Raw genomic sequence first — 25,904 nt, forward strand, 5'->3', positions numbered from 1 at the left:
CTGTACTGAACTCTTTCATCTGCTGCAATCTCCTTGTCATACTTTGGATTCTCCAACCAATATTCCAAAATTGCAATTTCGTTGTAGCATTGCTGAAGCATCTCATCATCACTTGTATTCATACGAACTTCCTCTTGTTCTGTAACAGTTGCACAAGGTTGCACATCCTCCTCAGTAAAACCTCCACTAGTGGTTGGCCAATCATCAGCTGGTCCTTCTCTTTCTGCATCAACATCCTGATTAGGCTCCTTCTTCTCCATCTGCTTCTGAGATCTTTCCTGTTCTGTACCTGCAAACATGCGCAACTCATTAGTTTTTAAATCACAAGACTTTTCAGTCTTGACTACTTCCTTCAACATTTTCCTTTTAATATATCTGCATGCGAGAATTTCAAACTTCAACTCTGGCGCAAGAACTCTAAGTCCCTTTTTCAACAAGGCAATCATAATTTGCTTCAACCTTCTCTACAACTGTCGCCAAATCACTCTCTTTCCCCTCAGTGGAAAGATCCATTTTCCATTTTGATCTTTCTGCTCTTGCAGCCATTCTTCCAGTACCTGCAATTGTAACTTCATTACTTCAATTTCTCTTTCTCGAATTCCTACAGTCATCTCATTTCTTTGTCTTTCACCTGCAAACATCCACAAATTGTCAAATTTAAAACCATATGACCCTTTGGTCTTACTTGAAGTTTCAGTCTTCAGGCCTTCATCTTCGCTATCTCCCAGAAATTCTCCTTGTTCTGGTTCACAGATGTATTCTTCCACTTCAACTTCCTTTGGACTTATCGTCTTGCCGTTTACCTTGACATCCTCTTTCTTATGTCCTCTACTGTGGCTTTTCCCTGAACCTCTTCTATGACTATTAGTAGTCATCTTATCCTTCGCCATGAGTTCCTCACCTATGCGTTGCATGAAGCCTCTGCCACAGTAAAATCTCTTGCTGCCATTTACCTCACCAATCCTTCCCTCTGGATCTGGTCTTTTGGTAATCATTGGTCCTCTGCTAGAACCTTTCGAGCATCCTCTACTGCTCTTTCAGGCTTCTCTCCTCTGCAACTTTATTCAACCCCTGTTGAATCTTCTTTGCAACAAGCCTCTGCAACAGCTACCCTCCTAGCTGCAATCTTACCTCACTAAGCTCCCCTCACTTAGTCTTTTGGTAAGCACGGTCCTTTGTCTAGAACCTTCTCCTGAGCAACACCTTTGCTCCCTCTAGGCTTTTGCAATCTCCTTCTCTCTCCTGAGAACACTTCAGTTGTCCTCTTTATCCAGTTCCTTATTGGATTCTTCAGGTTCACTGCCACTTCACTCTGCAACCATAAACTTCAATTCATAAATTTCAAATCAGAAAATAATTTTACCTCTCAAGATCTTGCATGATCTTGTCTTCCTTCCTCTTCTGCAATCCTGTTCACTTGTGGAGTTTGCATATCAGATTTAAAAACCATTCAACACACATTCAATTCTAAAAAAAAACAAATATCTTCAGTTGAACATTCTAGCTCTGATACCACCTGATGAAGCCCAAGCCTCTCCCAGGCCACTTCTACCAGGACCTTTCTCCCATCATCAAACACATAAGAGCGTTTTCCATTATAGTGTAATCTTCATGAATTACAAAAACCCATGCATGGAATTTAATCCAATTCACAACTGAATTCTTCAGACATTCCCACAAATAATATCAACATACATATAGCTGGATTCATCAAGAGTGTGCATCACCTTCTAATGAACCAGAGTTCATTTACAAATAACACAACTTATAAATGAAATTTTACCATCGCCGCTGCCATATAAGTATGACTACACCAGGAATAGGTCTCTGCTCCTCCAGCCTGTTTCTATCATTGTAAAACCATCCTTGAATTTATACACGGAGCTTTTCATGGAATTCTTAATTGGCGGTCAACATAAGAGATATATATATCGATTACCTTACACATGCCCACGTCATCTTCTTTATCATCGCGCAGTCATAAGTTAGATTTACCATAGCAAGGGCTCGGATATAATGGCTGATGAATACATATATCTTCGTTTTTAATACAGTTTCGCCTAATGCTATACAACTCGGCGAACGTTCCAACAGTGGACTTGTGACCTTTGATAACTCTTTGCTGTAGTCGATTCAATGGACAGCTTCCCACCTTCGATATGCATCGTTAAACAGTCATAAATCACATTGTTTGAGGAACAAACACTCACAATCGCCGAAGGGAATCCGCGCCTCTGAGTCGTCCTTAAAACACTTATCTCTTAAATAGCCTCGGTCTTTGGTACGCTCCCAACTTATCATTCACCAAATGGATAACCAACTCATGGTAATAACATGATGTAAATGACTTGGTATACCAGCGTGTCAACAGTTTCTTGCGGCATGTATATATGTGCGCCAAATAAAACAGAGCACGTAAAACTGAGCCACCATTCAAATGCTTTGTATAATCAACGAATTGAAACTAAGAAACACCAATCTTCATCAGGCAACAGTGACGGATTCTTCGCCAATATCGCAGAATCCATATGCCGGCGCACTCAAAGTAAAATAATCTTTAAATAGGTCGAAGTCAATTCAGTTAACACACCCAGTAATTACGTGTGGAAGAAACACGATATCCGCCATATAAAGAATTAAACATCTGAACACTGTCCCAAATATACTACAGTAAATTAATGAAATTAACAGCCATGAGGAATTGCCAGAATACATGTGCGCCGCTGTAAAGTAAGCAATCAACCCATAACTTGAAACACACACAAGGGCGCATATCAATTCATGCAAATCATACTTATATTAAAATAGAACAAATATTCATAAGAGCTTTACATTCATGGCCAGATATACAATCTATGGCCCTCACACTCTTCTCTGCCTTCAATGTCTTGAGGCTCCCTAATTTATTAAACTTAGCATGATAAAAATCACTCAACTAAAAGCTCTAACTCTACATGCAATGCATACACATGGAAAGGCAATCTTTTTGTCTTTTTCCATCTTTTTCCTATTCTAAAATAGAAAAGCTATCTTATCCATTAATGATCCACATCCACTCCTTTATGCCTAAAAGCTCTCCTAGTTTTATTTATTTTGAGAATATCTACTTAACTTGGAATTTAGGAAACTAATGCATGACCCTATGTCTATTATTTACAATAATTTCCTTTTGGACTAGATGCTCCCGCATCATGCAAAGACCTTGTAAAGGACATTGGTTTGTTGCAAAAAGAGTGTTAAAATACTTGAAGGGAATTGAATATTTTGGGCTCAATTATTCTAATGTGGATGACTTCATCTAGTTGGATATTTTGATTCAAACTTTGACGAGCATAAAGAACATAGAGTTTTGAATTCGAGCTATCTCGTGAGTCTTGGATTTGTTGTTGTCTCCTTAAGGTCACACAAATAGTAAATTCCAACAAATTCCACAACAGAAGCAGAATATGTGGTAGTTGCAGAAGAAAAAAAAGGGATTGTGTGGCTTAGGAAAATACTTGAATACTTGCAGAAGAAACAAGTGCATTATGCTCCTCTTTTAGTTGATAACATTTCTACAATCAAGTTGGTCAAGAATCCCAAATTCTATGATTAAAACAAGCATATAAACACAAAGTACCATGTGATTCGATATCATGTAGAGGCCAAGACTATTGAGTTGAGACATTGCTTCACAAATTAGTGCTTTGTAAACATCTTCACAAAAAGCACTTAGAAGAGAAAAAATTGAAAAGTTTAGATTGATACTTGGACTCATGAATGCCCCTTTGGCTTAAGGTGGGGAATGTTAGACCAAACTCCTTTGGGTTATTATTGTATATAATATAAAAGTAGACTAAATTAATAATATTCAAAAAAACAAGAGTACCTCAGAGAATGTGAATCAAATAGCCACTTCTTCTTGTATATATAAGTGTTTGAGTTAATGGAAGAGTTAATTCATTTTCCTAATAGGAGCCACTGGAATGGTCAATTGTTTTGCTCATCATCTTCTTAGTAAAATGTAAGTAACTAAATATCCTAAGTGGTAGGAGGGGCTCTAGGGTTAGTTGTATGGGTGTCAAGGTAGATTTTATAAATTATGTTAATGGAGTAGTTTATGTTGTCTTTGATTAAAGTGATTCAATGGTTTACCCAACATCATCCTTAATAATTTCTTTTATCTATTAATGTTATTAATAAAGTAGTTGATTCTTTATAATAGTTAGTTGACCTTTTGATCCTATCAATTCATGTTATGAGAAATTCTTCGTCAGAAATCACATGATAGAACATTTGTCGACGCATTTCAAACCAACGAGTGTGGCTCATCATCAGGACAAGTTGAAGAACCAGATCAAGGCTATGTATTAATAGGTATAGCAGATCATCCAACGGCTAGGTTTGGCTAAAAAACGGCTATATTGAAAAACGACTATATAAGTTTAGCTAGATAAACGATTAAAATTGACCAAAAATGGTTCAATATGACTAAACAATTTTAATTATATAAAATTATAATGCTAAAATATTATTATGATATTTAACATATATTATTTAAGAGATTAATATTTAAATTAAAATTGCTATAATTTATTAAAATAAGTAGAAATAATAGTTAGTAAGAAAAAACTATCAACTTAGAAATTAAAACCATAGAAAAAATAAATAAAAAACAAGAGAAAACAAAACATACCTTACACTAATGTATTTAATGCTTTGCTTTTTCATTTAATATTAAAAATGAGGCAAACCTAAATTCAACTTAATTAATTATGAACGAAATATTTATTTATATATTAAAATATATATTAACTTATTTAAAATATAAAATATAAAATACTTCAGATGGAATTATATATATTTTTACATATAAAATATTAACTATTTTACTATTAAATATATATTAGTTTTCAATAAAATAACAAAAATATAATTAAAAAATAAAAATTATATTTATGTATTTGATGATGATATATATATTTTATATCTCAAAATTACTAATAACAAACCATCTAAACGTCAGTTGTCCTCAAAGATTTGTTGACCCTTCACTAACTTCATGGTAAAGAAGCCTCTATTGTCATATCTGTCTAAATGCATCCCCTAAAAAGACATTGAATATCAATATCAATGGCTCCTTCCGAAAATGGCTCCTTCGTGCTCCTGAATCCAGTTACTTTATATTGGTATAGGTGGCGAAAAAGAGTGACAGGTTGTAATATTAATATTCGTGATAGCTGTAATCCTTACCGAGACTTAATTAGTATGCAATTACCGATGTTATATCATCAAACCAGGTTTATTATTGCAATTTAATATGTTCTAGCATGTCAAGTCTACTCAAGCGTGCCACACCAACAATAAAATAAAGAAAAGCAACACGATCGATAACCCTAATTCTAAAACAAATATGACTCTACAATTAGGTGAATTTTTTTAAGTATAAAAATAGGTAAGCACAATATTAAATATTAATTACTTAAAAATTTTGTATTTCAATTTAAGATAGATAAGGATTGGTTGATTTTTTTATTTTTTATTCGACCATTTAGATTAATTCTCAAGGGATTATGCTCAACATATGCTTAGTCTGAATGCTTATCAACATTTGTAGTGCGTTAGAGAGTTTGTTCTCTTGCATTGACTTCTAATAAATTAAAAAAATTATATTCATGTCACGTGGTTCCCCACTCACCAATTTCCTAGGGATTTTCAAAGCATAACTAATTTTAGAAAAATTGTCTTATACATTTATGTTGCATTGACTTCTAATAAATTAAAAACATTATATTGATGTCAAGTGGCTCCCCACTCACCAATTTCCTAGGGATTTTCAAAGCATACCTAATTTTAGAAAAATTGTCTTATATCTTGGTTGTAAACGATAGAAACTCTTCAACCCTTTTATTTTTTATCATGACCTTTGATTCTTAAGGGTTAAGTAAAATAAAAGTTAATAATATTTTTGTTAAATAGTTTTCTTTGTTAATAATTGAAGCCTTAGGCTATATCAAACACATTAATATTTTTAATGTGGTTGTGCTAGTTCTAAAACAAATATGACTTTACAATTCAGTGAAAGTTTTTAATAAATTTTAAAATATGTAAAGAATTAATAAAACAGAACATTGGATTAATTGCAGAAAAACGGTGGAGGCTCTGCAACTTGATCTAGGGTTGGCATTAAGGTTTGACATTGGGTACCATGGCGGGAGGTGCAAGGGGGAGTGCTGCTCCCTCCTATAGTCAAGTAGTTACGGATAGAAGCAAGAACGATGGAAATAAGCTTTTCAAGAAACCTCTGGAGAAGACAACAGAGGCAAGAAACACGAAAATATTGGGAAGAAAAGGACCTCATGAACAGGAAGGGGATCAACAGGTAGCTAGTAAGGAGAAGGAGAAAGGGGGTAGCAGTAAAAAAACTACTTCTATAAGGACAACTGGGGTATGTAAACCCAAGTTGAATATCATTCCCCAGGTCATCTTAACCAACCTAGTGCTACAAGCGCATAAGGATCATATGGTGGAATATGCGGTTATATCCAAATTCATGGGAATATGACCGATGAAGAGGGTGATGCACGTATGGATAAGGAGCCACTAGAAACCAAAGGGAGAAATAAACCTTCATCTGGGATCTAAGGGCTTCTCCATAGTAGTGTTCACAAGCCTAAAGGATAAAGATATAGTGTTCGAAGGAGCACCATATTTCTACGCTGCTACATGCCTCTACATGCGGCCAGGGATGATGAACTTTGTCCCAGAATGAGAAACATTCACATCAATATCGGTATGGATTAGACAATACTTCCTTCCTTTGGATTATTGGCTACCAGAATCTCTGAAAACAATAGGTAACAAATTGGGGCATTTTCTAAAGATCTCAGATGCGACTCTGAAAGGAAAATACACCTCCTTCGCTCGGATATGTGTGGAAATTGACTTATCTGGAGCACATCCGGACGCAATAATTTTAGAAGTATATGATGAAGAATGGGTGCAGGTAGTGGACTATGAGCACATGCTATTTAGGTGCTGCAAATGCCATGAACATGGTCATTTATATAAAGACTACGCAACAAACAATATGGAGAGAAATGTGAAAACCACTGCGGATAAAAATCCCAAGGGTTTCACCAAGGTTGGGGGAAAAGGGAAAGGCAGGAAGTGGCCACAAAAAAAGATCAATGAGGAAAGACAACTAAGCCACAATAGCTTTAAGATCCTAGAAGAAGAAGATGAAAATAAAGAAACAAACCAGGAAACGGAGAACATTATCACTGAGAAGGAAAGGGATGCTAACATGGAGGATATCATAGAAAATAGTCAGCAAAAGGATGATCTGCCAAGTGTTATGGAGATAAGTAGGTACCATGAGATGACTCCAAGTGAGGTAGGAATGGAGGACCATGAACTGCAGGAGATTCTAGAAAGGGAAAATCTAGATCTAGAGAAATTTCTGGAACAAGGGACGACCAAAGGAGTGGACTCCCTGCCAAAAGAGGAATATGATAGGGTTCAACAGCTCTTCCTATGGAGATTACAACCAAAGATCTCTAGAGTCAGAATAAATCATGAAATCCAATAGGATAGAGTGGTCAAAATGATGGAGGAGACACAGGCACAATCTCCAAATAACTCAGGCAGGAAAAGTGGAAGAAAAAGACAGAATGAGTTGCTAAAAAAATGTGGGAAACTCTTGATCAACTCAAGTAAGATGAAAGATCTCACCAGTTATTCCTTTACAAACCTTTCTTAATGAAGCTCACAACCTAGAATATTAGAGGCATAGGAAATAGAAGGAAACAAAGAAATCTCAGTAATAGAATAAAAGAAGAAAAACTAGATATGGTTTTTATTCAGGAGACAAAATGTTCGATGGAGAAGATTAGAGAAATTCATAATAAATGGCTAATCAAGTATGAGTATCTAGAGGTTAAAGAAAATAACTCGGCCGGGGGGGGGGGGGATTCTTATGCTCTAGGATCCCCAGAAATTTGGAATCCTAGATGCTAAAGCATCCACGAACTATCTTTCTTTGGTATGTCAACCTTTAGGTGATCAGAAGATATACATGATCACAAGTGTATATGGACCTCAAAAGCAAGAAGATAAACTCAAGCTTCTCACCTCCCTTGAGGAACTAAGAGCAAGACACCCTAATACGCCTTGGATTGTTGTAGGAGATTTCAATATGATAAGATCACTTATAGAGAAAAAAGGCGGAATCAGACAACTAGGCGGAGACTCCATGGCCTTCTAGAACTTCATAGGGAACATGGAGTTAGTGGACACTGAAACAATAAATGGGACTTTCACCTAGAACAACAAGAGGAGAGGGGCTTCACAAGTCGCCTCTAAACTCGATAGATTTATTATTTCAAAGGACCTCTTTCTTTCAGGCCCTGCAATGTCAGCTTCTATTCTTCCCTTTGGAGGTTCGGACCATTGGCCAGTACAACTGGAAGCCACTTTTATGGGTACACCAAGAAACAGACCCTTTAGGTTTGAAAATTCCTGGATATCTCACCTTGAATTCACCAGAAATATTGACAAATGGTGGAGAGAGGATATGAACATTCAAGGCACTAGAATGTTCCTGCTCCAATAGAAACTTAAACATATCAAATCTAGGCTTAAATATTGGAACAAAAAGGAATTTGGCAACATATTCAAAGCTAAAAGAGAAGTTGAGTAGAAACTCTAGGAGATCAATCAGATCAGCATCACAGATGGTTTTACTGAGGAGCGAAAAAAGCTAGTTGACACTCTACAGGAAGAATGGGAAGATCGGTGCACGCAAGAGGAAATTTTCTGGAGACAGAAATCGAGGGTGCAATGGATTAGAGAGGGAGAAAGAAACATGAATTTCTTTCATAAATCCATCATGGATCATAGGGAACACAACAAAATCACAAAGCTCAAATATTCTCAAGGGATAGAAATCGTCTCTCACAAAGATATGGAATCTGTCCTTATTCAACACTTCCTTTGTATAGCATAAGATCCTCTGGTGGATAGATCCAGGTTCATCAATAATCTCACTCAGTACATCCCTCAGCTGGTTACTAGAGAGGACAAACACAATCTTAACAGGCTAGTGTCGAAAGAGGAAGTCAGTGAAGTGATTAATGAAATGCAAAATGGAAAAGCTCCAGGCCCGAATGGGTTCAATGTAGACTTCTTCAAATCCTGTTTGAAAACAATCAAACAAGATATCCTTGAGGTGGTGGAAGACTCAAGAAGATCCAAAAAGGTTCTGAAGGCTCTTAATGCTTCCTTCATAGCTTTAATCCCAAAACAGGAAAAAGGAATGACTCTAGATGGCTTCAGACCCATAGTTTTATGTAATGTGGTGTACAAAATTATTTCCAAGGTGATCGCCAATAGGCTCAAGCCCCTCTTTCTATCTCTCATCTAAGAGGAGAAAACAGGCTATGTGGAAGGAAGACAAATCCTCAATAACATCATCCAAGCTCACGAGGTGGTACACTCTCTCAAAAGCAACAAACAAGTTTGTATGATCATGCGGCTGGACCTAGTAAAAGCTTACGGCAAGCTAAGTTGGGCTTATATAAGGGTAGTTCTAAGAGCCTATGGCTTCAAACAAAACTAGATAAGATGGGTTATGGCACTAGTTACTAGAACCAGTTTTTCCATCCTGCTTAATGGCGCTCCTTCAAGAACCTTCACACCCTCCAGACGTCCCAGACAAGGGGATCCAATCTCACCCTTCCTCTTTGTTCTCATGATGGAAGGACTAGGAAGAGCGATTAAAATGGAAAATGCTGAAGGAAGAATATAGGGTATCAAACTCACCTTGGATGGAGCGAAAAATACTCATCAACAATTTGTAGATGACACAATGATGCAGGGCATACCCACAGTCAGGGAAGCCAGAGCAATCAAACAAATCTTAAATGACTTTTCTATGGCAGCTGGCATATAGGTAAGCCTTAACAAATCAAAAGTTTTTTTCTTTAACACTAACATTGCTATTCAGAGAAACATCACTGGGATTCTTGGGTATCTAAGGGACCGGTTGCCTTCCAAGTATCTGGGCATACCTCTTATAGATAAACCTCTAAGCAAGGGAGTATGGGAGCCAATAATAAATAAACTTTAGAACAAGATCAGAAAATGGACATGCAGGTCTTTAAATTTGGCAGGGCACTTGGTGCTCAGACAGGCTGTCTTGCAAGCAATTCCCATTTTCATGTTCTCAACTCTTCTCGCTCTTAAAGGAGTTCAGCAATAGATTAGGAGCATATAAAGGGATTTTCTATGGGACGGAGGAGAAGAGAAAAAGAAATGGGCTCTAGTGGTCTAGGACAAGATGTGAAAACCCAAAAGCCATGGTGGTTTGGGGCTTCATGACTCGGAAACCCTCAGCAGAGTTTCGAGAGTTAAAATTTGGTGGAGGTGGATCAAGGAATTGATAACCCCCTGGGCCAAGCTTTGGAAACAAAAATATGCTAAGAGTTGGTAGGAGAAGGATCACATTCGAATGTCAGGGCATATTAAGGGCTCCCACATTTGGAACCTTGCCTAGGAAAATAAAGGTATTTTTCAACAACAAAGTTTCTGGGAGATCCAAGCCGGGAACCTGGCTCAGTTTTGGGAGGATAACTGGCAACAGGAACCCAACGTGTATAAGGATGAATTAGCAGCTCTCATAAATGACACCGATAACAAAGGTCTACTCATGGTAAATGACTTTTGGGACCAAATAAGGAACAATGGGAAATGGAGAATTTGGAAGGATCTAGGCCACAGTGAAGAGAGCCCTCTGAAGGCCCAGGTAGACTCTCTTGCTTAGGATCTAGAGCATAGGAGGATTTTCGTATCCTCCTTGCCTGACCAACTAAGATGGGGAAGGAACACCAAAGGAAACTTCAACCTCAAAGAAGCTAAACAGTTAGTAACAAGGTTTAACTACCAAAACCCTGATCAAGTATGGAAGAATCTTTGGCAGAGCCCCCACTAGATTAAAATAAAGTTATTCATTTGGCTAGTTCCTCAAAGGAAAATTTTAACTTGGGAGAATTGGTGGGCTCCAGTATTGCAGCAATAATGCTGCAACTCTTGGGACTCCCTTCTTTACTTTTATCAACCTGGTAGTTCGTAACAAACTTGGAAGCGACGGTGCTATGTGCACAAGTACTAGCTCTTCCCGCAGGCTGTCACTTGATCAGCTGGCACAAGTCTGCTAGGAGCTTAAGCCAACTTCTATGAGCTCTCAGAAGAAGCTTTTAACTATTATGATTGAAAGCTAACTCTAAGGAGGCTAATCTATTTGCAGAAAGAAACTAAAAGTTGAAAGGAAATGCAAACCCTAGCAAACCCTAGTTTTATCAACTAACCCTATTGGTGTAGGAAAAGAGATGAAAGCTGCTGAAATGGATGCAGAATTTTTGAGTAATTTTGCAGAATTATTATGCATGTGCTTTAACTGTTTTTTACTGTGCAGAGTTTGATTGACGAAAGGAGATGGGGTAGGCCATTGCAGGTGGTTGGGAATGTGAGACGAGGGCCTAACGGGTCCCTAGCACCCTTCCAAAGAGTTTCACAATGATCAAATCTCGAGAAATTGCCCATGTGATCTTCTACAGGAAGTCTGCAGGGGTTCTATAGGATGTTCTATAGGAAGAGCCGAGAGAGGATTTTTGAGGTTAGGTGGAGGAAAATAGGTGGGAAAGTGGGAATGGAGGTTCGATGAGGCTATGAAGAGGTCTAGGACCTAGTAAATGAGGCTACAAAGTGATTAAAATGGTTGGATTTGTTCAAGTATGGAAGGAGCAATGTTGCACAAAAATGTAGAAATTAGGTCAAATTGGAGAAGTGTGGAAAATGAAGTGAAGGAATCTGGAAGTTCGGGTTGGAGCAGGTTGTATGATGAAGGAAGGATAGGCAGGGATGTATTACAGGTGATCTGCACACTATTTCTCGAAACTAATCAAACAAAGACTATGCAAACCAAAGATCTAGCTATCTTGACCTAATTTGACGTAAAAACCCATCAATCATGATGAACAAAACTTTATTGGTAGAAAATCATGTGAGATAGCTATGAAAACTAAACAAGAACAGATCCACACATGTAAGCACAACTGGTATCAACTTTTGCAACTGAGAATCTAACACTAGCAATTTCATGAAGAAGCAAGAACAATGTTTTTGTGGCAGCAACGACACCTTGGTCTCAGCTCATGGTCCTGAGGAGGGAGAGGTGAGATCAAGGGTTGCTTGATGGCCTTTTTCAAAGATCTTTTCTGTTACCAACCTATCAAATCAACCTAAACATGAAAAGCTATTTCAATCATCAAAAATGACCTAAGTAACAAATCAATAGGTTAATCTAAGTAGCAGAAATTATTCTAGGAATGCAGCGAAAACATATAAAAATACACAAAAGGAGGTACTGGCACTTGGGTTGGGCCCAACCCCAAGAGCTACAACCTCCTAAGAAAAAGCTCAGAGATGATGCAAAATGAAACTGATCTCCATTACTCAAAAAATAACCATGTCACAAAATTGTTTACAGCAAAAGCTCCAAAATGGGCTGGAAGGCATAGCAGCACTGAAGTGAAAAATACAAATGTTCAAAAGCTAACCTATGAAGGCTGGAAGCCTTCCTATTTATGCACTACAAGGACCTCCAACAACCCTCCTTAACTCAAGGGGCTTGGCTACTCAAAACTGCAAGTCATCAACTATTGCACAAAAGCTGCTCGGCTACTCTTGGGGATCATCTTCGGTGGGCTGCTGAACTCCGAGCTAATGGTGGAGAACTCAAGGAAGGGGCCATTTAGTGCAGGAGACACCCTTCCTACAAATCCTCAGCCTTGTTACCTCATATTTGGCTGTCAATTGGCTCATAAATGCTTCACCTTGGTCCAAAAGAAGTCCAAAAATATGCAATAAGCACGTATTAGACTTCATGGTCAAGTGACTATTCTCATTCATTCAATTAACATAAATATATTCAAAAGCATGCATAAACTATGAAGAATGGTGGATTAATGGAGAAAAATAGGCAAAATGAGCCCAATAAGTTACCCATTTTTGGGGCTCATCATCACTCCCCTACTAAATGGGTTACTCATCCTCTGAGCAACTAATCCAGCTCGTCATCTTTGATTGCCTTGACTACCTCTCTAACATCCCAAGCTTCTGAGGTGATGTCCTCTTCTCGGTCATGAAACCCTACTTTTCTCTCTACTTCCTCCCATTGCATGTGCTCTTCTTCTTCTTTGACCCCTTCCAGCAGTCCTAAAAGCAATGGAGGACTAAACTTTAGGCCGATCCAGTTGGCCTGCAGATTTTGCATTGACTGTTTATAGAGTGGTACTCTTGCCAAGGCCTCCCTCATCCTTGTTGGGGAGTGGTATTCTCTAATTTTCAGACTGTGGGACAGTGTGTTCCATCTCCTTGTGCAAGCATGAATGCAGTTATCCCCCAACAGTCTTTCCATGTCCTCAAAGTGAGCAATGGCCTGAGCTTGTCTTTCAATGTAATCTGGGTGAACCTGGGGGTTTTTGGCAAGTTGTTGATGGGAATACACTAAAGCTAAGGGATCTTCTGGTTCCGCTCTGATCATGAGTCACTCCCGTAGCTCCCTGTCCATAACATTCCAAATTTCTGCCACCCTCTTTTCCTCATGGTTTAACCAAGAGGCCATGGCCATGAGTTGCACATCCCCCAATGAAGCATTGGGATCTCACAGATTCATGTTTGGAAGGGCCAAGTTGTGTAAAAAGAATTTTGATAACTTGGCCTTATCTTCTATTGAGATACTATCACACAAAGCCATGAATTGATGGTAATTCTGAAATGGAATGGTGCCCCTTTGGGCCAAGGTGTTAATCTGAAACTAAAACCATTGATCTTTAAGATGTAAGGCATATGACTTGGCAGGTTGCCTAAATTGGAAGGCTTCTACTGCCCAGCTGGCCATGCAGGCCAATTGGGTTTCTTTCTCTTGCACCTGTTGCTTTAGAAATTGTAGTTCCTCTGTTGCTTATGACTCCTTTTCCTATACCAGTTTTGTTAGCACCTTAATCTCAACCTGCAACTTGTCCTTTTTCTGTTGTTCATCAGATGTTTCCTTGTCTGCTGGAGGCTCTTCTCGCTACTGCTGTTCTCCCAAAATGGAGGGCCTATATTCCCTATGACTTCCCTGTAGTTGTAGCTGATGTTTCAGCAGCTCATTCTCTTCCTGTCGCTGGGCTCTTTTGCAGATTTCTACATGTCTAACCATGGCTAGTTCTCCACTTAACTCTTTTAACTTCTCCTCCATGTGGCCTAGTCCTCAATTCCCTTAGATTTTGAAATTTTCATCCATGTGTGTGTTCTGATCCTCTCCTGTTCCAATGCAAGGAAGAGTGGCACAACAAATTTCTGTGGGATGATTTTCCCACCCTCTAACAGGTTGTAGTATGAGCCCAAGCTAGGCTGAGGGCTTGGTTCTAGTTTCTTCTCGGTCTCTCCCTCTCCCTGTGATGATTTGGTTGTATTTTCCTCCAATTTCTCTGTCTCTTTTAACTTAGCCAGAGTTTCCTGTAGAGACATCTCGGCTTCCTATAGAGCTGTCTTTGAGTCCATCATCTTAATTCTCTCTCTCCAGGTGGAGGTTTTTAGGCTTCCTCGTTCATAGGTGATAGACATCTTTGAAGGAGACTCTTATTTTGGTTTAGCTGTTGTATCCTAAATGACAATTGGCTCTTTTGACTATGGCTGGGGTCTGCCCACTTTTATCCGTGTGCTCCTCCTTGCCTTAAAGTACATGGAGGTTTGCCTCTTTCTCTTACCTTTTTGTTTTGGAGGTGTGCTTAAGGCAGCAAGCACAGCTACTGCCTCCCTGGCCAATATCTCAAGTGATTTATACTCTTGCTGTTCTTTTTCTCTGCTTCCTTTAGAAATCCTTGTGTCAACTATTTCTATCTGTGTTGCTGCTATTTCAGGATGTGTCTTTCCCTTTTGTTTCTGTGCGCCTACTTTGGCTGTGACAGCCTTCATTTGGCCTTTTTCAGCCCTCTCTACTCTACTTTGCAATCTCTTCCCCCTTGGTGTTTGTGCTGTTGTTTCTTCCTCTATTTAGGGTCAGCAATCTGGCCCATTTCCCTTTTTTCTTTCTGTTCTTACTGTGCTTGAATGTCTTGTGTTCCTTCACCATTGGTTTTCTCACCTTCTTCAGCGTGTTCTCCCTGCTTACTACTGGATGAGGTGATGTTTTCAGCCAAAATTCTAATATTGTCATCCCTAGACATGTTTCGGAAGATTTCCCAAGATATGGGGACAGCGTAGGTGTGCAAGGCATCTTCCACCAATAGTTTTATGAGCCTATGATGGGCCAATTGATCTGGGATCCCTTCATTTAACTTTATTCCACATTCAATTAGTGACTGAAGAAGAAAATAGGGGATGCTCAGTTTCTTGTTTGGAGGCGAGTCAATTCCATGTCTTAGTTCACACAGTAACCTGAAATGATAACCATAGATGATGCTAAATCTTCCTTCACATGTAATGTACTTCATGATTTGGAAACTGACTTCACTCCAGAGAGGAGGCAAGCTGGTTCTTCTAACCCCATTTTTGTCTTCTACAGGATGCTCCGTGGGCAGAAAGAATGTTTTCTTGGTAGCTTGGCCCAATGACCTCTCTTCTTTGCTCCAAGGGAGCCCTAATGGTAGACCAGTAACTCGACTGATGAGCTCAGGGGTAAGTTCTAGGGTCAAACCCCTAAAACTAACTGTGGCATGTGTCTTTGATTGAGGTCTTAGGGACATTAAAAATTCCTCAGTTATCTCCTCGTCATGACCCTGAATTTTGTCAAAGAAGGACATCCAATTGGCTCGGGTGAAAAGGTCCACCACCTCAGGATGCTCGTGCAGTTTGCTGGGGTCCGAGGGTTCTTTCCTTATGAATCCCCCTGGCATGGTGAGAATGCTCTTTTTATGCTTTGATCAGAAAAGGGGATGTTGTTTATGGTTTCCCCCTAAACTCAAGAAGGAATTTCTCGGGTGTCCAATATCAATTAGCAACAATTCCTTGGTTTTAAGACTGTTGTTACCCAGAACTCGACTGTCTGGTTATGAAAGGAAGAATTTTGTTTCTACAGACAAAGTACATAGATCAATTTTTCTTCTCAGCACACATATAGATATGCAAATTCAAAATTTTTCATACACAGGTTGGCCCCCACAGCTGCGTTTATCTTCCCTACAGGAGAATAAAAAAAAGAAGGAAACATGGAGGAGAATCTTGATGCAGAAACAACTGGGAAACCTAGTGCAATACACAGGCAAACATTTTACTCCCAATTCACAGGCAGAATTTTCTTTGATTTCCCAACCTAATATCGTTCAATTCACCACATTTGCAAAACATACCATGCATAGAGGAGTTTTTTCGAGCCTACCTCGTTTGGAGCTCCAAATTCGACAAAGAAAAATCCCAGGCTTCCCTGCTCCGAAAAGCTGTGCAGTCTTTCTTATAGAACTCTTCCTGTAGAAGACCCCCCCGGTTCCTGTAGAATGTCACTATGCCTCTAAGCGAGCCCGATATGCAGGAGATTTTTGAAAACATGTAGAAAAACCAGTGGAGGGCGACTGGTTAACAATTTTTAGAAGTGGAGGATGTGTACTCCAGTCGAGGACGTTGCAAGTGCAAAATGAATAGAAGGTGGTGTGAGTTTTAGCTGAGCATCTTTTAACTGCGACATGATTCATGGTGAGGGAATGAGGTGACTGGACCGAACCATTGATCCGATGTCACGACCATAATTTCTCTGCATGTTTCTAACCGCCATCACCTCCCCTCTGTCGTTAACTGCCGCCACCACTACCAGTCCCAACGATTTCTCCCTGAATGGACACTCCACACGTGCTGGCTGCACATCTTGTCGGCAATTTTGAATGTAACTGGGCTCGTTCGGATTCCACAAGGCTACGTAACTGGTCGAAGGTGGCCAGTTGACTGGCCACCGATTCCACTCAATCTGAACCATTCTCATAGGCATGCAACTTTTAAAATATAGTTTATGCAATTGACGAATGAGCTTAGGCACTTACCTATGTGGTCACGGCCGCATTATGCAGACTTCAGATCTTGGAACCACTCCTTCATTTGTTGCTGCTTCATGCATGGATTTTGGAACCCATTCCTTCATTCATTGATGCTGCATGCACGGGTTTGGAACCTATTCCTTATTTGTTGTCCCTACATGCCCAGGTTTTGATTGGCTTCGGCTACTGATGATATTTGCGCGTTCAAGATGAGCCCTTTGCATTTCTCCTTTGTCGTTTTCGGCTGCCCCTATCTCTAGAGCATGTCTTCCAGAGGGATCAGCTGCTACAGGATTCCTGTAAGATGTCCTATAGCTGCTTCTCCAGGGATCAGCTACTACAGGATTCCTGTAAGATGTCCTATCGCTGCTTCTCCTCCTGGAATGCAAGCTAAAACAAGCAGGGCTATACTGCTGACGAGGGATTCGACTGATGAGGAGTCCAGATGGAGATTGATAGGTATGGTGAGCAAGACACTACTACTTGATTTGTAACTAAAAGTTCTTGCTGGCAGTATGAGGAAAACAGGGTTTCTTTTTTTTTTTACTGTGCAGGAACAAATAACAGGATGGGTGTAACGGAGGTGTAAAGAGATGAAACAGGGTGACATATGGTGATGGATGAAAACAGGGGTGTTTGTAGGCCTAACAGGTAGATTCCAACCTTCGGACCCTCCCAAGATTAATTCTGGCCTGTCTGAAGGTTCTACGGGATCTTCCAGTAGAAGACATAGAACTTCCTATACAAGGTCCAGAACTTCTTGTAGAAGGTGAAATCTTGACCTGAATGTGATCAAATCTTAGGAAAGGGGAGTGGTCATGGAGGAAGTGTTTGTGAGGGATTCTCACAGCCTAGTGCTGACCTCTGTCCTTGTTTTGCACAACCCTCCTAACCTGCAATGTCTTCCCTGCAACCTGTAATTATTCAACAAAAATTTGGTCTATTTCTTGTTTTTTCTTTTTCTTTTCTTTTTTTTCTCTTTTTTTTTTTTTTGAGAGAGAGATAGCAGGGGCGTCTTCAGGAGTTTTTCACCCTCACTGTCTACCCCAAGCACCTCTAAGAGGTTTTCATCCAAGGATCTTTTTATTCTTTTTCTATTTTTTTCTCCTTTTTTTTTTTGATGATCAATATGTGGGTGGAGTAGAGACAAGGCCCTACTCCACTACCAGCACTGATTTATCCAATGTTTCAATGAACTCTTGCTTAGAAAGGGGCTTCCTGTAGATTTTCAATTGATGCCTGTTGACGAGCATAGCGATGGCTTCTTCATCAACGGTCCTGATAAGAACTGAACCATTATCGTTGCATTTTTCTACTGTATATGGTCCTGACCATCTTGTCCTCAGCTTCCCTTTGAAATCCTTGTATCTTGAATCATATAATAGTGCCCAATCTCCTAGCTGAAATTGCTTCTCTTTAAGGTGTCGGTCATGCCATATTTTTCTTTGGATTTGGACTACCTCTGAGTGGAGGAGGGCCTGCATTATTTGTTCATCTAGTCCATTCAGCTGAAGTAATATTTCCTGTTGTGCATGGCTGAGATCTAGGTCTAGTTGAGCTGCCAACCTCAATGTGTTGTATTCAAATTCTATGGATAACAAAGCCTTCTTCCCGTAGACCAGATCATAAGGTGTGAAACCTATTGTAGCTTTCCAAGTGATGTTGTAGGCCCAAGTGGCCTCAACCAAGTGATCTGCCCAATCTTTTCTATTGATTCTCACCACTTTAGTCAAAATCTCCTCCAAAGCTCTGTTAGTGACTTCCACCTGCCCACTTGCTTGCAGATGATAAGGGGTGGAAGTTATGTGCTTAATCTTGTGATGAGCAAGCAGGTCTTCAATCAGGTTAGAGGTAAACTGGCTCCCTTGATCTGTGACTAATTCTCTTGGGTAGCCAAATTTATAGAATATATTTTCCCTCAAAAACTCAACCACTTTTTCTTCTGTTGCTACCTTGATTTCCTTCGTTTCTTCCCACTTTGTCAGGTAGTCTGTGCACACAATGATGTAAGAATTTTGTCTTGAAGGAGGGTTGATATGACCCACAAAGTCCATGCCCCACTTCTCAAATGGCTCGAATGTCACCTGAGGTTGGACGGGCATTTCATCTCTTGGAGTCAGTTTCCCCATCCTTTGACATCGGTCACATTGGCTGATGTATCTTCTGACATCTTGATGAAGAGTGGGCCAATAGTAGCCTGCTTGTAGAATTTTGAAAGCGGTTCTCTTTGCTGCAAAGTGGCCTCCACAGGGTGCATCATGACAGGTCAGGAGAATGTCAAAAACTTCCTCCTCCCTGACACAACACTTCAGAATCTGATCCAGGCCAAGTTTGAACAGGGTGCCCCTAATCCAAGTGAATGGGGCGCTTTTCCTCACTATCTTGCTCTTCCCTTTTGAGGATAGCTGTGGCGGGAATTGTGCTGAAACCAAGTAATTTGCTATATCAAAAAACCAAGAGTACTGAAATAGCAAACAGGTGTTCATCTGACAGTTGATCATCCACCACCCGTTCTTCTCCTACAGGAAAATCTAGTCTAGATAGAAAATCAGCAACAACATTTTCCTTACTTGGCTTGTCAACAATGGTCAAATCAAATTGATGCAATAAAAGTAACCATCTAATGATACGAGCATTTACATCAGTTTTATTCATCAAATACCTAATTGCAGCATGATCAGTGTGTACGAATGTTTGATAACCAGTGATGTAGTGTCTGAACTTGTTTAGGGAATGGACTACAGCTAGGAGCACTTTCTCGGTTACAGTATAGTTTAATTCCGCCTTGGACATGTTTTTTCTGACAAAGTATATGGCGTATGGTAGCTTCTCTTCAACTTGTCCTAAGGCTGCTCCTATGACTTTGTTCAAGGCATTTGTGTGAATGTGGAAAGGCAGGGCCCAGTTTGGACCTCTCAAGAATGGGGCAGTTACCAGCTTATCCTTCAACACATCTAGAGCCTCTTGATAGCTGTCAGTCCATATAAACTCAACATCTATCCCCAAAAGACTAAACAATAGAGAGGCTAGCTTACTGAAATATTTAACGAACCTTCTATAATATCCCGCTAAGCCTAAAAAATTTCGAACATCCTTTACCTTTTGAGGAGGTGGAACCCTTTGGATGATAGCAATCTTGTTGGGATCCACCTGTAAGCCTTGCTGAGAAATTGTATGACCTAGCACGGTCCCTTTAGTCATCAGGAACTCACATTTTTCAGGACTGAGGGACAGGTTCATCTCAATACACTTGGTTAAAACTTTTCCTAGGTTAGTCAATGCTTCTTGGAAGTTGGACCCATAAGGAGGAAAGTCATCCATATAGATTTCCACCGAATCATGAACCAGCTCAGCAAATATGCTCAGTACTGCTCTCTGGAAAGTGGAAGGAGCGTTGCACAACCCAAAGGGAAGGACCCGGTAGGCAAAGGTACCCCATGGAAAAGTGAAAGTGGTCTTATCTTGATCTTCCAGGCTGATTTGGATCTAATTATACCCGCTGAACCCATCTAGGAAAGAGAAGAACTTTTTCCCTGCTAGCCCATCTAACACTTGATCTATGAAAGGCAAAGGGAAATGGTCCTTCTTGGTGGCTTTGTTAAGTTCTCGATAATCTACACAGATTCTCCACTTCCCATTTTTCTTGGGCACAAGAACCAGAGGAGAAACCCACTTGCTATCAGAGATGGTGTAGATGAATCCTGCATCCAACAACTTTTGCAGTTCTTCTTTGACAATGTCTTTAAGGGCCGAATTCATTCTCCTCTAAGGCTGCCTGACTGGTTTACAATCCTCTTTAATGTAAATGTGATGGGTACGGACTGAAGGGTGGACTCCTTTCATCTCCTTATAGCTCCAAGTGAAAGCATCCAGATGGCGGTTCAATAAGCTACATAGCTCCTTCTCCTGAGAGGGAGATAGGGACGAGTTGATCTTCAAGGTTATTTCAGGGCCAAATTCCACATTCTAAACTCATGAAGAGGTCAGATCAGCCACACAGAGATCCCCTAAAGCACTGGCTTGGGTGTATCCTACCAACTCTTCTAATGGCAGCACATTGGGAGGTCGATTTTGGATTAAATTCTCAATAAGGTCATCCTCGATTTGAGGACCTCCCCGGGTGGCTTCCACTATGCACACTGGTGCAGAGTAGACTTAATTCTCATCTTCCTCCTCCAACCAGAGAGGTAAGTCATGTTCGAGCAAAGGTTTGGAAAGAGGATATAGGACTAGCTGTTTGGACATAGTCCCATTCTTGATGGTCATGCTCCCAACTTGACAATTGATGTAAGCATCCGTAGTAGCTAACTAAGGCCTTCCCAAAATGAGGGGGTATCCAGTGAGTTTTTCCTTTGGCTGAAGGACCAAGAAGTTCGCATGGTACTCCCAAGAATCTATAGAGACCAAGACATATTCCACAATCCCTTCGGGAGTCATGATGGAGCGGTCTGCTAATTGCAGGACTATCGAGGTCTTTCTCAGGGAACCCTGAAGGTTAAGTTTGAGCATAGTGTCCCTAGTCATCACATTAATGGTAGCCCCTAGATCAATCAAGGTGTGGGGGATTATGGTGCCCTTGATGTGTACATCCACCACAGGACTCCGATCCAAATATTTTGGACAGATTACTTGTCCCAACAGTAGGTAGGATAGTTGTCCTATGACATTGATAGTTGGGGAATCTCTCTTGCACTTGCCTGGGTGCCTGAAACACTTCTCTTTGATCAATTTGTTGTAAATTGGTACATCTTTGATGGCCTAGAGAAGTGGTATTCTTACACACAGCTGTTTAAGCTCTCCCAGAAGTTCAGTCTCTTCTAGGTTTGGTTGTGTGTTTCCAGTTAGTCTCTCAGGAAATGGTGGAATGGCTTTGGGTTCACTTTCCTGATTCTCTTCTTCATCCTCCAGAGGAGGAGGTTGACGATCTGGAAGGACCTTCCTAGATCATAGGTTGATCTCCTGAATCTCCACAGCATAGGTAGGGCATGTTGTATCTCCAGTATACACCTGTTGGGCCTGTCTGTTGTTGGGGTTTGGGTTTGGTTGAGTAGGCATCTGGGGTTGTCTTAGAGGAGCAGGAGGTAATGGTTGTGGTTGAGTAGGTGGTGGAGGCAGAATAGCAGGGGGAGAGTTGTATTGGGGCCTCCACCCCTGTTGCGGTGCATTCCACTGAGGTTGTGGCTGAACATGAGAATGAAACGAATGAGCTGCAGGTTGAGTATGGTATTGAGGTGGATATAACCAAGGAGGGGGTGCGGACCAAGAAGGATGAGAGGGGGGACCCCAAGAAGGTATGTGAGTGGATTGGTTGGGGTTGTAACATGTTTGGGATGTCCCTTGCATCCCCTGCTGGTAAGGTCTGGATCCATGTGGCCTCTTTTGGTTGAGGAAGTAGAGTGTTTCAGTGGCTCCTTCAATCCCTTGTTACACAACTTTAAGTCTGGGTAAGGTTGGGCACTGGTTTGTAGGGTGGTCTTCCTCACAAACGAAACATACCTATAGAGAGTGCAATGGGCACTCATTCTTAGGATGCTTCCTTGTGCATCTGGGACAAAAGATGGCCAAAGCCCTCTCAGCTTCCTCTTTCTTCTGTTGGATTCAGAAAGTATACAGTTGCATGGCAATGGTCTGTCTCACCTCACTTTTAAGGTTTTCCATCTGATTTAAAAACTCATGTTTGGAGAAGGTTGCACTAGATGAAAGTGGATTCCCCCTACCTCTTTTCTGGGCTGCCTTAAAATGGTTTCTAAACACAATTTTTATGTCCTCATAAGGTAGTTGGTAGATGTCTCCTCCAGCTCGCAAATGGAGGGTATCTAGAAGGTCTTCAGGGACTCCTCGAAGCAGAACCAGCTTCAAAGATTTGAGGTCAAGTGTGCACCTGGCCCTTTTATAACTGAGTTGGAACCTTTCTTCATAGTCTTCCAGAGACTCATCACTTCCCATGGTCATTCAAAATATTTCTCCCTTCATTTCCATTGACCTATAGTAGTCTCGGTATTTGTTGTTAAAGGCTTATTGCATTTGAGCCTAAGTTGTGATACTGTTTCCAGGTAACCCCATGAACTAACATAGTGTTGCATCCTTGAGGGTCGAAGGAAAGAGTTTCAACTTTTGCTCATCCTCTGCATAGTCATAAGTTCGACAAAGGACAACAAAATCAAACAAGAAGGTGTCAGGGTCTTAAGTGGTCAATCCATAGAAGTGAGGTAAGGCTGAGGGACTTATGTTTTTCATTTTTGTGTCCCTATTTGTCTCTCAAATGGGAAAGGCACCTTCTATTCTTTCCTCATTCCCTATACCGTTCCTGTGTTCAGCCATGGTCTCAAGAGGAACGTTTTCTTGCTCTTCTTCTATTATAGGGTCTTCATATATCTCTGGAGGTTCACCTATAGGTTCTTTTGTATCACCGCCACTGAAGAAGAGAGAAGGGTAACTTAGTGATGTGGTGGGGGTGTTGGGTAAGAATTTTCTTGTATGGTCTCTGTTCCTACGAGGCATGAAAATGAAATATTTTTGGTTGATTTTTGCTTTTTCTACTTGTACCTGCAAAACTGAAATGGATTGAACTGCAACTAACTAAAATCTATCTTGTTGAAATGAAAATGCAGAATTGAAATGAAAGCAAGAAAGGACTAATCTATGCCGCTAAAGTGAAATTGCATAAAGGAAATGCTAAGCTACGCTTGCAGAATTTAAATTGTTGAATTGAAATGCTAATTTACGCTTGCGGAATTGAAATTGTAGAATGGAAATGCTAATCTACGCTTGCAGAATTGAAATTCTAGTCTAGGAAAGCAGGAAATGTCTAATCTACTTTTGCAGAAATGAAATTGCAGAATGGAAATGAAACAACTACTCTACGCTTGCTGAAATAAACTACTGAGCAGAAGGTTGTAGTAGAAAATAGAAGAAAAGCAACAATCACAAATACTCTGACACTTCCCCGGCAATGGTGCCAAAACGATGGTGGGCTCCAGTATTGTAGCAATAATTCTGCAACTCCTGGGACTCCCTTCTTTACTTTCATCAACCCGGTAGTTCGTAACAATCTTGGAAGCGATGGTGCTATATGCACAAGTACTAGCTCTTGCCGCAGGCTATCACTTGATCAGTTAGCACAAGTATGCTAAGAGCTTAAGCCAACTTCTATGAGCTCTCAAAAGAAGCTTTTAACTATGATGGATGAAAGCTAACTCTAAGGAGGCTAATCCATTTGCAGAAAGAAACTAAAAGCTGAAAGGAAATGCAAACCGTAGTTTTACCGACTAACCCTACTGGTACAGGAAAAGAGATGAAAGCTGCTAAAATGGATGCCATTAACTCTTGGAAAGGTAAAATTCATATGTCTAAGCTACTTCTGAAGTAAAATCTAAAAAAAACATCTTTTTGTATTTTTGAGTAATTTTGCAAAATTATTATGCATGTGCTTTAACTGTTTTTGACTGTGCAGAGTTTGATTGACAAAAGGAGATGGGGTAGGCATTTTCAGGTGGTTGGGAAGGTGAGAAGAGGGCCTAAGGGGTCCCTATCACCCTCCCAAAGAGTTTCACAGTGATAAGATCTCGAGAACCTGCTCACGTGATCTTCTACAGGAAGTTTGCAGGGGTTCTATAGGATGTTCTATAGGAAGAGTCGAGAGAGGATTTTTTAGGGTTGATGGAGGAAAACAGGTGGGAAAGTGAGAATGGAGGTTGGATGATGCTATGAAGAGGTCTAGGACCTGGTAAATGAGGCTACAGAGTGATGAAGATGGTTGGATTTGTTCAAGGATGGAGGGAGCAATGTTGCACAAAAATGTAGAAATTAGTTCAAATTGGAGAAGTGTGGCAAATGAAGGGAAGGAATCTGGAAGTTGGGGTTGGAGCAGGTTGTATGATGAAGTAAGGATAGGCAGGGATGTATTACAGGTGATCTGCACACTATTTCTTGAAACTAATCAAACAAAGACTATGCAAACCAAAGATCTAGCTATCTTGACCTAATTTGACCTAGAAACCCAGTAATCATGATGAACATAACTTTATTGGTAGAAAATCATGTGAGATAGCAATGAAAACTAAACAAGAACAGATCTACGCATGTAAGCACAACTGGTATCAACTTTTGCAACTGAGAATCTAACACTAGCAATTGCATGAAGAAGCAAGAACATCATTTTTGTGGCAGCAAGGACACCTTGGTCTCAGCTCATGGTCCCGAGGAGGGAGAGGTGAGATCAAGGGTTGCTTGATGGCATTTTTTGAAGATCTTTTCTGTTACCAACCTATCAAATCAACCTGAACATGAAAAACTATTTCAATCATCAAAAATGACCTAAGTAATAAAGCAATATGTTAATCTAAGTAGCAGAAATTATTCTAGGAATGCAACAAAAACATATAAAAGTACACAAAAGGAGGTACTAGCACTTGGGTTGGGCCCAACCCCAAGAGCTACAGCCCCTAAGAAAAGGCTCAGAGCTGATGCAAAATGAAAGTTATCTCCATTACTCAAAAAATAACCATGTCAGAAAATTGTTTACAGTAAAAGCTCCAAAATGGGCTGGAAGGTACAGCAGCACTGAAGTGAAAAATAAAAATGTTCAAAAACTAACCTCCAAAGGCTGGAAGCCTTCCTATTTATGCACTATGAGGACCTCCAACAGCCCTCCTTAACTCAAGGGGCTTGGTTGCTCAAAACTGCAAGTCATCAACTACTTCACAAAAGCTGCTCGACTGCCCTTGGGGATCATCTTCGGTGGGTTGTTGAACTCTGAGCTTATGGTGGAGAACTCGAGGAAGGGGCCATTTAGTACAGGAGACACCCTTCCTACAAATTCTCAACCTTGTTCCCTCGTATTTGGCTGTCAACTGG

At 40.3% G+C, this 25,904-nt stretch overlaps 1 pseudogene; it reads left to right on the forward strand.

Annotated features, from left to right (window-relative positions):
• The first annotated feature begins 6,187 nt into the window (after positions 1 to 6,187).
• Positions 6,188 to 25,904, forward strand: part of LOC149222874 (uncharacterized) — a 108,742-nt pseudogene continuing 89,025 nt past the window's right edge.

This window comes from Pinus tabuliformis, chromosome Q, assembly GCF_031772625.1.
Source record: "Pinus tabuliformis cultivar Carrire ecotype Pingquan chromosome Q, CPIR1, whole genome shotgun sequence".
Classification (NCBI taxonomy): domain Eukaryota; kingdom Viridiplantae; phylum Streptophyta; class Pinopsida; order Pinales; family Pinaceae; genus Pinus; species Pinus tabuliformis.